This window comes from Vespula vulgaris, chromosome 2, assembly GCF_905475345.1.
Source record: "Vespula vulgaris chromosome 2, iyVesVulg1.1, whole genome shotgun sequence".
Taxonomy (NCBI): domain Eukaryota; kingdom Metazoa; phylum Arthropoda; class Insecta; order Hymenoptera; family Vespidae; genus Vespula; species Vespula vulgaris.
In genome coordinates, this window is record NC_066587.1 from 8700353 (window position 1) to 8714454 (window position 14102).

At 37.9% G+C, this 14102-nt stretch overlaps 1 long non-coding RNA gene across 1 annotated transcript; it reads right to left on the reverse strand.

Annotated features, from left to right (window-relative positions):
* Nucleotides 1-10067: 10067 nt before the first annotated feature.
* LOC127073014 (uncharacterized) lies at nucleotides 10068-11387 on the reverse strand. The gene is made up of 2 exons (XR_007785642.1): nucleotides 11107-11387; nucleotides 10068-10982 (listed from the first exon to the last, which is right to left on the reverse strand). It is a non-coding gene; the product is annotated as an uncharacterized LOC127073014 (long non-coding RNA).
* Between the last annotated feature and the right edge of the window lie 2715 nt (nucleotides 11388-14102).

Genomic DNA, 14102 nt, shown 5'->3' on the forward strand with positions numbered 1-14102 from the left:
AGTGGAATAAGGATAATGTTCTTGGAAAGAAAAAGAGAGGAAAAATGCGAAAATAGTCGCCGATCCTTTCACATGGAACGAGAATCGTAATCGGCTCTCCCACGTATCGTTTTCTTTCGCGATTAGATATCGTGAATCGCTCGGCGACTGTTCCTAGTCACTAGCGCCGATTAGATAGGACAGTAATTGCGGAACAATGACCGCTCGTCGGCCGTTAGCACCGCCGGATTGCATCGCTTCGAGAGGTTCGTTGTTACAAAATGCATACTGTATGCGAATCGGCATCTCTATTGTTGCTACTCATCGCAAGCCAGTCTAGCAGGTGGCTATTAATTAATAGAGCACGCGATTGGAGATGGTATCGAGTGTCTAGAGAATAGAATGGTTTCGAACGGTTGCAAATGAACGGGCGAATAACGTTTCTTTACGTTTGTAGAGTCCTCGGAACGAGGATAGTTACGGAAATTAATAATTTTTTTTTACTTCGATCGCAAATTTTCTCAGTAATTTTCTCTTTCTTAGATATCAATAGTAATAACGTTTAATAATCGTTTCGATTGTTTTTGTAATTCGCTGAGAACGTTCGTTTGGGTTGCATTTCACGAGCCTGACGTTCGTGCCGTGCAATTAGATGTCGTTATCTAATTACCACCGACGAAGTTTCCGAGTTAGGAAGTTAACGCGTTATTCTCGAAAGAATTCAAGCCAACGTTGACGTCGAACATTTTCATCGTCTTTCCGTCGTCGTCGACATTGTCGACGGGTACAGTAGGAAATACGTTTTCAGGTGGAAAGACAGACGTAATATCCGATATCGAGGAGAGAGAGAGAGCTCTCGATACTCTCCCGGTAGAGGTACGTTGGTAATAAATCGAGGAACGAAGTAGACAAGAGTGCTAGGTAGGTAGGTTGGTAGGTAAGCACGTACATATATGTACGTTCTTGGATACGTGTACTTACGTACGTATGTAATATGTACATACATATGTACGTAACAGTCGTTACGTTAATGACCGGTCGAAGCGAGAGAGTAGGTAACCGAGCTTTCGAACGGTAACGGGAATTATATGGCTTTGTGTGAGTACGTACGTGTACATGTGTGTGCGAGACGATATGTAACGACGGCGGTTGCGGCTAAGTATAATCTCGCGTCACGAACACGCACCGTCGTTCGAAAGAAACCTTATATCCATTCGTGCACCCTGAAATTTGAGTTCCACGCGAACCGCGAGTGCCTTTTTTCTCTCCTTTTTTTTCTTTCTTTACCTTTAACTTCGTTGTCGAAACGAAAATCTCGATAATCACCCGAGTTCGAAAATATCGCTTGAAAATATTACAATCGATTTTCGTTTTGTTGCGAAAGTATGATTTGCGAGGAATACGTCGTATTTTTACAAATATAGACGTACCAATGTCTGATATTCCTTTCCAAGAATAGCAGTAACGAAATCCATGAGTCACGAAAGAGGTAAAAACAGGGAGTCGTGACGAGTACTTATCGTTCGTCTCACTATGAATTAATGAAAAAGGGAATTCCATAGAATCGTGGAAGGGAGAGCGAGAATTCGTGCAACGATTCGTGTTATGCTTGGGACATCGAGCGAAGAAAATTCCTGAGAATAATCGGGAATGTTTGTCGCTAGGAAGCCAACAATTTGGCTACTTATCGAGTCCCCTCGTGGTATCGATCCTACGAAGTTTCGATCTCTACTTTTGTTTCGTCGAAGAAAGACACGATACGATTTTTATCGTTTCTACGAATATGTCTTTTCTAGCGTCGAAGATCAACCGCACATTCTATTTTGTTCGTCTCGTGAGAACATGTGATTACGAGAGGTAATTAATTAAAAAAGTTTCTTAAACGAATGACTCGTTTTTCTGCGATACGTGATAGATTCCGAGAAAGCTACGATCGCTGCCACTTAATCATAGGCTTCGAAGTTTGTTTTGGTTTTTAAAACTGGGCCGATGGGTCGTTGGCCTCGGACGAACCGTATCTCCCCACCAATTCGACTCTGCAGGTCGGAGTTACTGCGAACCTATATGCCGAGTGGGCTATACTAGAAGCCGATCGTTTACGGTGCGTCACGCACACAATCTCCACGTGCCCGTGCCTATCCTCATGTTCGCCTTTTGGCTGAAACAGGGACGCCGACACTTCTTTGAGACGATAGCGATCTCTTGCCGTTATTTCGAAAGCCTGCTCGACATTCTTTTCTCGACAACTTTTATTTTACCCTAGATCGATTCGATTTGTCGAATAAAACAATGCAATTATTTTCAGAAGATTTTTCTTATTTATTTTATACGAACTGATCGTCAATTGAAAGTGTCAATGAAATTTTCTAATTCGAAAATAACACACGTAAATACGAGACGTTAAAAAACGTATTCGGATATCGTGCATAACGATGGGATCGGAACAATTTCGAGTGCTTTCAAAGATTATTCGAAACTTGATATTGTTGACATATGCTTCGATGCTTAATAAATCTCTAGTCTTTCGTCGTTCGAGCGACATTGGACTCGCGTAATGGAATCTGAGACACTTTGAGTCGCTTCGAATCTGTATCGTAATTTTTAACATAATTTCAAGTTTACGATTATTCGAAAGTCTTGACAACTCGAGTCTTTTGTCACTTTCGTTGTAAGAGCGACAAAGGTTTCATTTGCGATATATCGAATCTTATACCGTTAAATTTTTATTGCTTGTTTATTAACGAGATTTTATTCGAAATGGTATGTTTTAATATTCCTCCTTTGGTACTGATTATGTTTTCGTCTTGGAAAAAATTATTTCGTAAGGCACCGATGTGGTAGGACAGGATAAATATTTTTTTTGTATATAAATGTAACAATCAAATTTTGCAGACCATTACAAAAGACTGCGTGTAACGTCACGTATAATTAATATATTCGTTAGGATTAATTAAACAGCGAAGTAAGCGTACTTAACTTTTAGTGATCATTTATATATATCATTATATTGTAATAAAAATCCGATATAAATTTCATCCTTAAAGTGAAACCTCTTTATTTTCTACTTTATTTATTTATTTTTTTACATTTTGTCATATTGACATTCGACATGAATTGCAAGCTATAAAAACGAATAACGTAAATAAGTGTATTTATAATAATTCGAACTTTACGGACTGCCTTTAATATTTTATGTCAATGATATTCTTTGAACAAAAGTAATCAAAAAGGTTGTGAGATATTAAATATTCATCAAGGTTCTAAAACTTATCGAAACTCTGAAGACTTTCAAATCTATGACGATCAAGACTTTGAAGAATATTAAGCTTCGAATCGTGTTCGTAATTACGATACAGATTCGAAGCGATTCGTAGTGTCTCAGTATGAGTCCATTGTCGAGAGAACGACAAAAGTGACAAGACTCGAGAACTTATCAACTCTCAAGATTTCTTATGTTTCGAATCAAGTTTGAAATGATTCGAATTTGTCACTAAAACAAATGGAATTCAAAGTATGCCGAAATGCTTCAGATTCTATTACTTTATTTATGCACTAAATAATACAGTTATTGCTTTACGCCATAGATAAAAATGATGTAATATTTTGATAATTCTTATATAAGATAGAGATAGAGATAGAGATAGATAGAGAGAGAAAGAGAGAGAGAGAGAGAGAGAGAGAGACAGAGAGAGAGAAAGAGAGAGAGAGAAGCAAAGAGAAAGCGAACACGTTATATAATATTAAATCAATGAGAGAGTTTTTATCCTTTCAAGCAGATCGCACGCGTTCCTTTATTTTGTTTATCGTATAGCCTTCGGCTTAGAGGAACCAGTCGATAGAAACTTGCTAATCGTATTAACGACTGAGCGGAGTGCAGCGAACCGAGTTGGTACGTCCTTCGAAAATGTTTTCGAGGGTCGCCTTACAATTAGCGTGAAAAGGGACCTCGATTCTCTACTATCTCGTCGAGTAAACCGGTGTGAAACATGCCAAGCCATCCTCGATTCCTCTTCTTTCTTTCTCTTTGTGCTCCCTTTTTTGACAATGACGTCATCAAAGCGAGAATGTAAATAACGGTTAGGCCCACCTACCAGGCGACTCCTCTTCTTATATCATTCGCTGTCTTAATACGGTCTCTGAATAAGAGATGCACACGTGGCCACCGAGTTTTCGAGTTTGATCGTTGGCCTTGTCAACGAAAAGAAAAGAGACAGAGAGAAATATAGTAGTCAACTTGTTATCGTCCGAATTGATTCGAACTTCCGATCCATTCGAATATTTCGTTATTTCATTATTAACATTCTCTTCTTTCTTCAAGAGCCAGCTTGTTGTACAGAAGATTATGGAATCCAGTTCAAGCTCCATGAAAACCAGTCATTGGCATTGAATCGAAGCCAAGGTCTAGTTTCATCGCTCGAACTCGATTCGAATTTTGCAGTTTTTTTTTATTATATCATATCGTCGATGAGAAGCAAACCGACGAAGAATAATTACAATAATATGTTTCGTTGAAATTTTACTAACCCTCTGCCATTGAAAGTCACATAAAATCATTCAAACTCGTTTACATATCATTAAACTTACAAAAGATCAATATATATATATATATATATATATATATATATATATAAATTGCTCAAAGAAATTCTATCTCTATCCATCTCTATTGACTTAAAGTTCATTTAACGAACGCTTGCCATTATCGAAGATAAATTTCGGTTGTATCGTACCGACATATTCTCGTACGAGGCATCGTTTTTATTACCAGCCGTCGTAAATACTTGTTTTCTGATTGGCTTTTAAACGTTTCTTCTCTTCGATCTCGCGTCTGCTCCTGCAAACCGATGAAGTTTCACGTGCGAGTCATTTTATTTAGTTTTTTTTGTTTTCCTTTTAATCTTTTTTTTATGCTAGAATTCTTTTGATTTATATAAGATGAATATTAACAGATGTTCGTTCATGCATTCATTTTATTCATCTCGAATTACATATATTACTCACTTTTTCTGTCTTAACGTTGTAACGATATCATATTATTTAAAATATGTTCCATTTTCGTGACGAGAAAGAAGCACCGTTAAGACGAGGAAAGGAGACAATAATTGATGGGACTGCTTCGTGTTTTCGACATGAAAAGGCAAGAAATATAGTGAATCGATGGGGAGCGAGAATATCGGCGAGGTGAGGTAAAATCAAACCGATATTCTCCAATGCGAATTTTTATATTGAAGAGGCGAGAAGAGCCGCAAAGGAAGACTACATATAATAGCGGTGCACCTAGAATAAAAAATGTTTGATTCTGTTTGCAGAGACAAATGCGGTCGAGGGCATTCGGCTGACCTCGACAATTGTCGGTTTGATACTTTTCAATATTCTGTACAACAGTAAGAGCCAGATCCAAATACAATGGCCACCATTTCTTTATGGTCACCGTCAATGTCTCATTCAAGTGATATACCCAACATGTCCAATATATTGGACGTGATAGAAAACTGATCCATTGTCAGATAAAAATTAAAAAATATTTTCAATATTTAAAATATTTTAAAAAGTGGTAAATTCATTAAAATCTTAATGTATAAAGTAAAATTAACTGTTAAATTGTTTTTTTTTCTTTATAATAGTGATTAAATCTTTAATTTAAAATTACTTTTGGTAACAATTAAGCGTTTTTCAATACTGCCTGGAATAAAATTGTTCCATTGAAATATTATTTTCGGACGCATCAAAAACTAAAATTCAGTCAAATGTTGCAAGGTATTTCTTAAATTCCTAATATTTATTAATATATAAACAGTTAAACTCTCATTTTCTTGCCCATCTCTATTAATAGGATGGACTGATTTGTTTCTTAAATGATTTGAAGCTGCTACATGATATTTAATTAAAGTATTTCCCCGTTGTTTTTCGCTAAACTATAAATATCTACCGCACCGCTATGCTAGCCTCATAAGTCTTCTCGCTATTCTCTTCGCTTCTCGTCTATATTTTGCTTTACTATATCTTCTACTCTGTTGTCATATCGAGGGAAAAAAAAGGGAAAAAATCGGATGGTAGCGGAAGAAAGTAGTGGCAATAGTTGTTAAGGTTAGGTTGGATTAGAGACGCGACGACGTATCATAAGGCATAACTCATGTCACATGACATAAGTGACGTAGATCTAGAGTGGCAGTGGGGGGTAATGTGACGTCATGTATTCTCTCATGAGGAAATTCTCCTAGCAACCGTGATCCCGTATTAACAATAAGAAGGTGTCTCCAGATTAATGTCGTTGTGACGCCAGTGACGAGTAAGATCTTAAAGCAATGATGTCCAATCTTTTTGATTACCTGGACTACACTGACAATGAGTGAAGAGAAATTTTTTTGGACCTCGTACAAAAAATAAAACACACAATATTGTAAATTTTTTTTTTCTTTTTTTTTTTTTTAGTTTTTAGTCACACTTTATCTTCACGACAATACATTTGGCATGCTTTCATGTATAAAGTGCCGCCGCTCTATACGTGGCTTCAACCGTATCATCATGCGGCGTCATTCTCATTCGATTGACTTCTGTTATTGATGTTTTTTTATCCAAAAGCGATTACATTTCGGTTGCTGTACTCTACGATCACCGATAACTTATCGCAGAAAACTTCCGGTGGACCGTATTACCCGTTCCACAGCAACCCTGCCTTAAAGCGTAAACGTAATTCGCGAACATTCCAAATTCGTCCGTTCCGTGTGCGAGCGAGAAAGAAAAAGACTAAGAGAAAAAGAGAAAGAGGTTGTACTCGAAGCGGTATCGATCCAGCAACGATGTTTTCCTTCTATGGCGAAGTTTTACGTAACGAAACGAATTACGAAAAATAAAAGAGTTTCAAATAATTGATACTTTAAACATGATTCGCGTTTTTTTTTTTTTTTTTTTTCGTATACAACAGTCTTGAACACTTGAAATGATATCGAATCACGAAGAAAATTGTTTAACCTTTTGGACAATTTTGTTGTTTAAATATTAAATTTTATCTTAATTCTCTTGATCGTTTGAAGTTCAATGTTTCTACTTCATCCCACGTTATAAGGAGAACATCGATAAATAAGAATATCTAATATCTCTGTTTGACTTGTTTCTGAGAAGAAGACCCTTCACCGTCGATATGTCGTACAAACACTATAATTTCGTTAAGAGTAACGTTCTTATCTCACGGGTGTCGTAGTCCCGGACGTGACGTCACACCGACTTCAACATTCGAGCGAGGCATTCGAGATCCCGTCGGCCGTCATTAAAGGGAATCTTTATTAGAACTCGGAGGGACGAAGAAACGGCCTTATATCTTTTTTCTCATACGTTCGACCCATCGTGCCCATGGTGTACCCATTTGGCACGCTCAAACATTGTGCGGATCCACGCACAATTCGTCAAATATTAGGAAATCCTGGCGACATGTGTCTCCTGTATCTTCTTCTCATGCCACCGTATCTTGTTGAAACAGAAGGCGTTTACTTTTTCGGTAAATTCTCTTCTCTAATCTTTTTCCTAGAAACGATAGATCTCTTTCCCCTGTGCTTTACGAGATTAGAACCATACACGAGAATAGATAGTTACCCTGAAAATAGTTAACGGCGAAACTATCATGGTTTCTGTATTAAAAGTAGATGAGAAATAAATAAGTGTTTTTTAATTTTCTAATATCGAGATGTAACAAGAACTTTACCGAATCACATTTTTATGAGTAAGCTGAATTGCAGAATTTACGTTATCATCAGAAAATTAAACTGATTAGAAAGGATTAAAAAGATGTCAGTCGTACGATGTAGTGAGAGAAAGAGAATGAGAGAGAAAAAGATATATATATATATATATATATATATATCGTTGTCACACGCCATTGGAAAGAATCGGACGAACCAGCTCACATTTTAACATCTTCCCCTCTGATCGTTTGGACAGATCGGACGGGAGGAAAGAGGAGGGTTCTCCTCTCATTCTCTTCTTTCGAGTTTCTCCCATTTCAAACCGCTGCAGTTTAGTTGCAGGCCGTTCGATCGCTTTCTTCCTTCCTTCCCTTTTTCTCTCTCTCTCTCTCTCTCTCTCTCTCTCTCTCTCTGTTTCTCTCTCTCTCACTCACTCACTCACTCTCATTCACTTTCACATACACATACACTCCTTTTCCCTTCTCTCTTTGTGTAATCGGTTGCATCGACGAGACGCAGTACGGTTTTGACCTTCGCCATGTCCTTCCTGTCGTGTCCGCACCCACCCATGAGCACCGATTATATCAAATACAGTGAAGCTCACTGCTTTCGATGCGCAAATACGCCCTTTGATATCGACTCTTCTATGCGTTCTGATGTGTCTTCCTTTCACCCTTTCTCTATCTCTCTCACTCTTTCAATATAATTTCATTTTCATCTTCCGTTTCAATTAAATTTATCTTCTAAAATATATTTGAGACTTAATTGGAATTTCTCTCATTGTCTTTGTTCTCTCATATTTTCGATCGAAGAGCGGCTTGAATTGTAAGCCGGTGGAAAAAAGGAGGTGGAAATAGAGGCTGTTAAAACGTATGGTTAAATATATGACTCACAATTCTCCTTAAGGTCACCATCATGTAAACGCTTACTGCTTCGATGGTACCTTCTCTTTCGTTCAGAGTGGATTTGCTCGATGGATTGTTAATCGAGTTTTAATATGATGTGCGAGAAATAATCGTAATATGAAATAAAAATAATTGTATAATGGTATCGTACCATGCTATCAATCTATTTTGATCGATTATACACTTTTTACCGATGGCCTATAATTATTCGCCTATAACATATTCGTTCCATATGAATTAACGAAGCTCTGCTCGTTAAATTGCGTAGAGAAATGCAAGGACGTCGCGCTAATCGAATGCAGCAACACTTGGCAAATGAGGCAAACGATTCGTAAGGAGGTTGAAAAATAAATTGAGCTCGCACGTATTTATCAACGACGATGACTGATCAACTCAGCTTTTTGTTTTATTTTTCTCACGTTGATCAATGCCACGATTGGTCGATCGGAAAAAACGGTCGATTAGATAATGTCTATGTCCACGGATAATAATTACGACAACACGGAGGTGAAAACAGAAGGAGATGCGCACGTTGAATATTTTTTTTATGTGTCACGCGAATTTAGCCATTAATTTATTCTATTATTTAATCGATTTAATTTAACACGATTAGTGGGTTGTAGATTGAACAGCTGTAGATTAATCATGAGTTCTTTTCGAAGTTCGTGTCTTTTTAAGCGAAGAGAGAGGAAGGAAAAAGTGGGAGAGAGAGAGAGAGAGAGAGAGAGAGAAAAGAATTTGGATGAGTCTTCTTTTTTTCAGTCTTTTTTTCTATCTCCTTTGCAAAAATATTTTTTTTCGTAATTCACTTTCACACTTCGCGCAAACACAGATTTTATATATTATTGGCAATTTCGTGTTATTTATAATCGCTTCGAAACGGAGGAACAAAGATAAGAAAAGAAGGTGAATATACATATCTGTGAACATACAATATGTGAACATGATATTTAAGAGGAAAAAATAAAAAGTTTTTTTTGTGTTGGATGTATCGAATCTCTAACAAGTAACTTCTCCAGCAACTAACTTTAAGGTCGATTCACACATTTTTCCGTTCCAATTTTCCGGCCGTAGTGATTTTAACATTATTGTATATAATTTTAAATGTGCGAATGTGTATATTTTCTTTCAGTCTCAATTTAGTCGGGGATCCGTCATATACAACTCTAATATGAATTACGAAGACGGAGAAGAAACCAAATTGAGATGTTTGAATCGATCTTTCAGCGTATCATAACTCGAGCCAGGAGTTAGATAATCTTTATCGTCTTATTTTAAACTTATCTTTGGGATATCAGCGATGCATCGACGATCATCGTGACCAAAATTCTCCATCGACGATAACTCGTTCAAACTTTCAAAAAGAAAGCAATGAATTAGTTATACAAAAAAAAAAAAACATAAAGCGAGATTAATAAAATGGTCGTTGCAAAAGATAGATAATTTTGTAAAATAATGTGATGGTAACGATGAAAATAAAATAAGAACGAAAGGAACGATCGTATGGGGAAAATGATTTTTTATTGAAGAAAATCAATCGGTATCCGCACTTGTTGGTTGATCACAATTCCACGCACAGTTCTTCGATGAATATCACATTGCGAGAACGGTGGAACAAAGTGAGTTTCGACCGTCGTTGAAATGTTCGCAAGGTAAAAGATGAAGATCGCAACGGAGGAGTTGAGCGAATCACAGATGGCTGCCGGAGACCCACTGGCCCAGTTCCGCCTGGATTCGCTTCATCCCCCTTGCATTGCTGCACCCTGCTGCATCTTCAGTGACGTCATCGGCCACCGCCCACGCCAGTAGAGGCAACCCCTACCGCAGTGCTTGCACTCCCCACCTTCGTTCTCCTTTCTCTCTACCTATCTAACTCTCTCTCTCTCTCTCTCTCTCTCTCTCTCTCCCCCTCGCTTTCCTTCTTTCTCACTGCGTTTCCTTCCTCGAGTCACCGAAAGAGAGAATGCACTTCTGCCAACCACCCTTGAGGTTATCCCTATAACGTGTCTCTTTTTCTTTCCCTTTTTCGACCTCCTACTTCTGTCTTCATTCAATTCATAGTGGCTTCTTTCAGTTTCATAGTGGCTTTTTGAGAGCTCTAACCTTCTCGACATTTTAGAGAACGATGACTTTTAAGCTTTCATTATTTTTGCTCCCTATTTATCTCCGTGTTTATTTCATTCTTTTTTTATAAAAGTATTCCTTATTAGATGTCCATCTTTCTAATTTCATCATGTGGAAAAATATTGTCTTTTCTTTTCTAATCATTAATTTTATGATATCTTCATGCTGATAATAGTTATTATCACTTTGGAAGTTGTCTTCGAATAAAAAAGCTCTTCAATAGAGCATCGAACGATTAAGCCTGACTGATAAAGTGTAGCTGAAGCTTCGCTCTTTCGTGGCGCGATGGCAGCAGCTGGCGGTAAATCGATTGGAAGTTAGCTTTAGTAATTCTTAGAACAAGTAATTTGTTTTTAAACTAACTGTTTGAGTGAACTTTTTAAAATATATGATATTTTATGTTTTCAAGAATTTCAAACCTTTTTAAACAAGAAGAGCAAGTGAATATTCCCTGGTTTCATTTTCCCTGGCTCCTGCACGATGTACGTGTTCGCCATTTTGGCACACCCGAGTATAGTCAACTAGGAATCGCAAGTTCTTTGAAAATCTTTATACATATATTCATAATTAAACGCACTCGGCCCATTCTCACACTCCTGTCACGTAAAATCGAGCGAAAACGTACAATTTTCTAATTTTCAAAGCCCTTAACGAGTCACCGGACGTCAGGAACTTTCCGCGAGGTCACGGGAATGGAAGAAGAGTGGGGGAGTAGGAAAAGTGAGGGAAAAGGGATGTCGAACTGCGCTTGTCATGACGTAATGCGTCAAGCTCGTATAAGCACGAACGAAGTGGAAAGAGTTATACGATCCGTACATACGTTCACACTGTTCTAAGGGTGCTTTCAAAATTATCTAATTCGATGCTTTTATGTATAGTCTTATCTATATTCGATATTTGGTAATTTGGTACATCAAAGTAGAACTAAACGTAATAAAAAGTAATAATTCACGATCTAAATTTAAAAAACTAATTCGGAACGCTTTAAAGCAAAGTTACGCAAATGTATGTTAAAAATCTGTGATGTGACAAAGACGAGACAAAGAAAAGAGAGAGAAAGAGAGAAAGAGAGAGAGAGAGGAGGTGAGTGGCATAGCAAGGGAAGTGATTTACGACGGTACGTGTGTGTTTTAAGCTGGTTGCATACGGGAGCGCACGGAATGTGCGCTTTTTATGGCCGAAAAGAATGGGCAAAGTATAAAAGGCATCGCGCATTGAGATTCAGCGGGCTTTTATGAGCGCAACCAACCAGCTCTCTTTCTCTCTTTTTCTCTTCTCTATCTTTCTCTTTCATCTTTCTGTTTCATTCTTTCTCAATGTATGCCTTTTATAGCGAATCATCGGTGCTCATACTCGCGCCTAAGCGTAACATCATCGGCCTTGTCAAAATGAGGGAAAATTGGTACGAATCACTGGTTCCTCTGGAGAAAAAGTAAGTTGTGAACAGACTTGTGCACGATCCAGCGAAGCTCGGTTTTTTCCTCGCGAAAAACGCATAGTCGGTTGCTGTGAAAGAGAAACGAATGCAGAAAATGCTCAGCGAAGTTTCGAAACAATACCGTATGTCGAATTTTTCTAAATAGGATGAATCAAGAACGATAGTACGGATTGGAATCAAATAGAAAGAGTTGATCTCAAAGGAAAACGTTGATCGTTATGTACATATATAAACATAACATTTTAATAAATAAATTGTTTTTAGTTTTTTTATATTTTCAATCGTTCGAGTAAATCAATTTCAAAGTTAGGGAACGTTGAGTTGTCGAGCGAGAAAGGAAAGGAAGAAAATGGAGGTCGGACCAAGGTTCGTTCATATGCATCATAAAAGGCGACGAAGCATATCGTTATTCATTAACTATATTTTATAGTTGCGTACACGGTTAAGCTCTTTCGAACGAGAGAGAGAGAGAGAGAGAGAGAGAGAGAAATACGGATGAAGACAGAGACAGACAGAGACGGAGAGAGAAGAAGAGAGACAAACAGAAACAGAGACAGAGATAGAAACAGAGTGAGAGGTCTCATCGTCGTTTAGCTTGTTTTCTTCCACGTGCGAGCCATAAAGGGGCGGAGCAATTTCGCGTACCCTATGAGTCAAGTTCGGGGCGACCAAGCGAACATACATCTGTGCGTTCGAAACGCTCGATCTCGCGAGCGCGGATTATAAGGAATATGGGGTGAAAGAATGTGGTGGGGAGGGGGTAGCTTGCCTATATATAACGGCCTTCCATATATACAATATAAATATGTGTGCGTGTGTGTTTGTGTGTTTGTAGTATATGGTATACTCTGGCACATCCGGTTTCTCGTCTTTTACGTCTTTACTCTTGTCGTATGCGAAGATTATGCGAGTCGTATATATTTTGAAACGACTGGAATCGTAGAAATAGCGAGGGTTCCACTTGACGTTCTCCTCGTTCGACATTTTAGGACAGAGCTTTTTTTTAGATTCTGGTCGTATCTTTTATTATGATAAGATTAGGCACGTCTCGAGTAGAAAGACAAAATTACAGGAAAATCTGAATAACAAAGGAAATCAATAAAAATTTGATATTACTAATCGATTACAAATAACTTTGCTATGATCGTTTTTAATACAATTCACGTGGATATAAAAATTTATTCTTTTTGAAGGTCGACGTAGTGGAAGCGAGGAGAATAAGATTGACCCACATAAACTCGATGCAGATGCGCTCGCTCGAACCCCGTTGCATTTAAATTCGTTTAAAGGCCGTATTTTATTAACTTGCCTCTCATACAAATGTACCTTCTCTCTCGCTCATGCTTTTCGACAGGAAAAGAAAAAGAATAAGAGAGAGGGGGGAGGGGGGGAGCATTCTCTTTGTTCGATCGACGTACGCAAGTACATGTAGTACATAGTTCTTCGTTGTACATACATATGTACATATTTACACGGTGTAAAATTCGTGCCTGCATAATACTCTTGTGGGAATATTATGTAGCAAGAGAGATAGATAGATAGATAGATGGATAGATGGATAGAGAGAGAGAGAGAGAGAGAGAGAGAGGGAGGGAGAGCGTTCACGTCTTCTCTTTATTTCTTTCTTTTCTTTCTCTCTCTTTCTCTTCATCGCTACTATCGCTACCACGTCGCGCAGCTCTGCATTGAATTACGAGTACATCCTGGCATGCTGCCTAACATGTGGACAGAGAGAAAGACGCTGCGATAAAATTCATGAAGCTAGCTGAATTTTCATTTGCCAACGCTTAATAAACGAGTTTGTGTTTTAACGGGTGTGCCGTACGTATTTTTATCGATGATCGTTAATTTCCGATTAGAACATCGAAAAGAGAGCCACTGGCTATTGGACGGAACTATTTTTAATTGCTTGTATATTTTAATTAGGTTTTATTTTGATCAGGTAGAAGAAGAATCTGTTATTCAATAATTCAACGT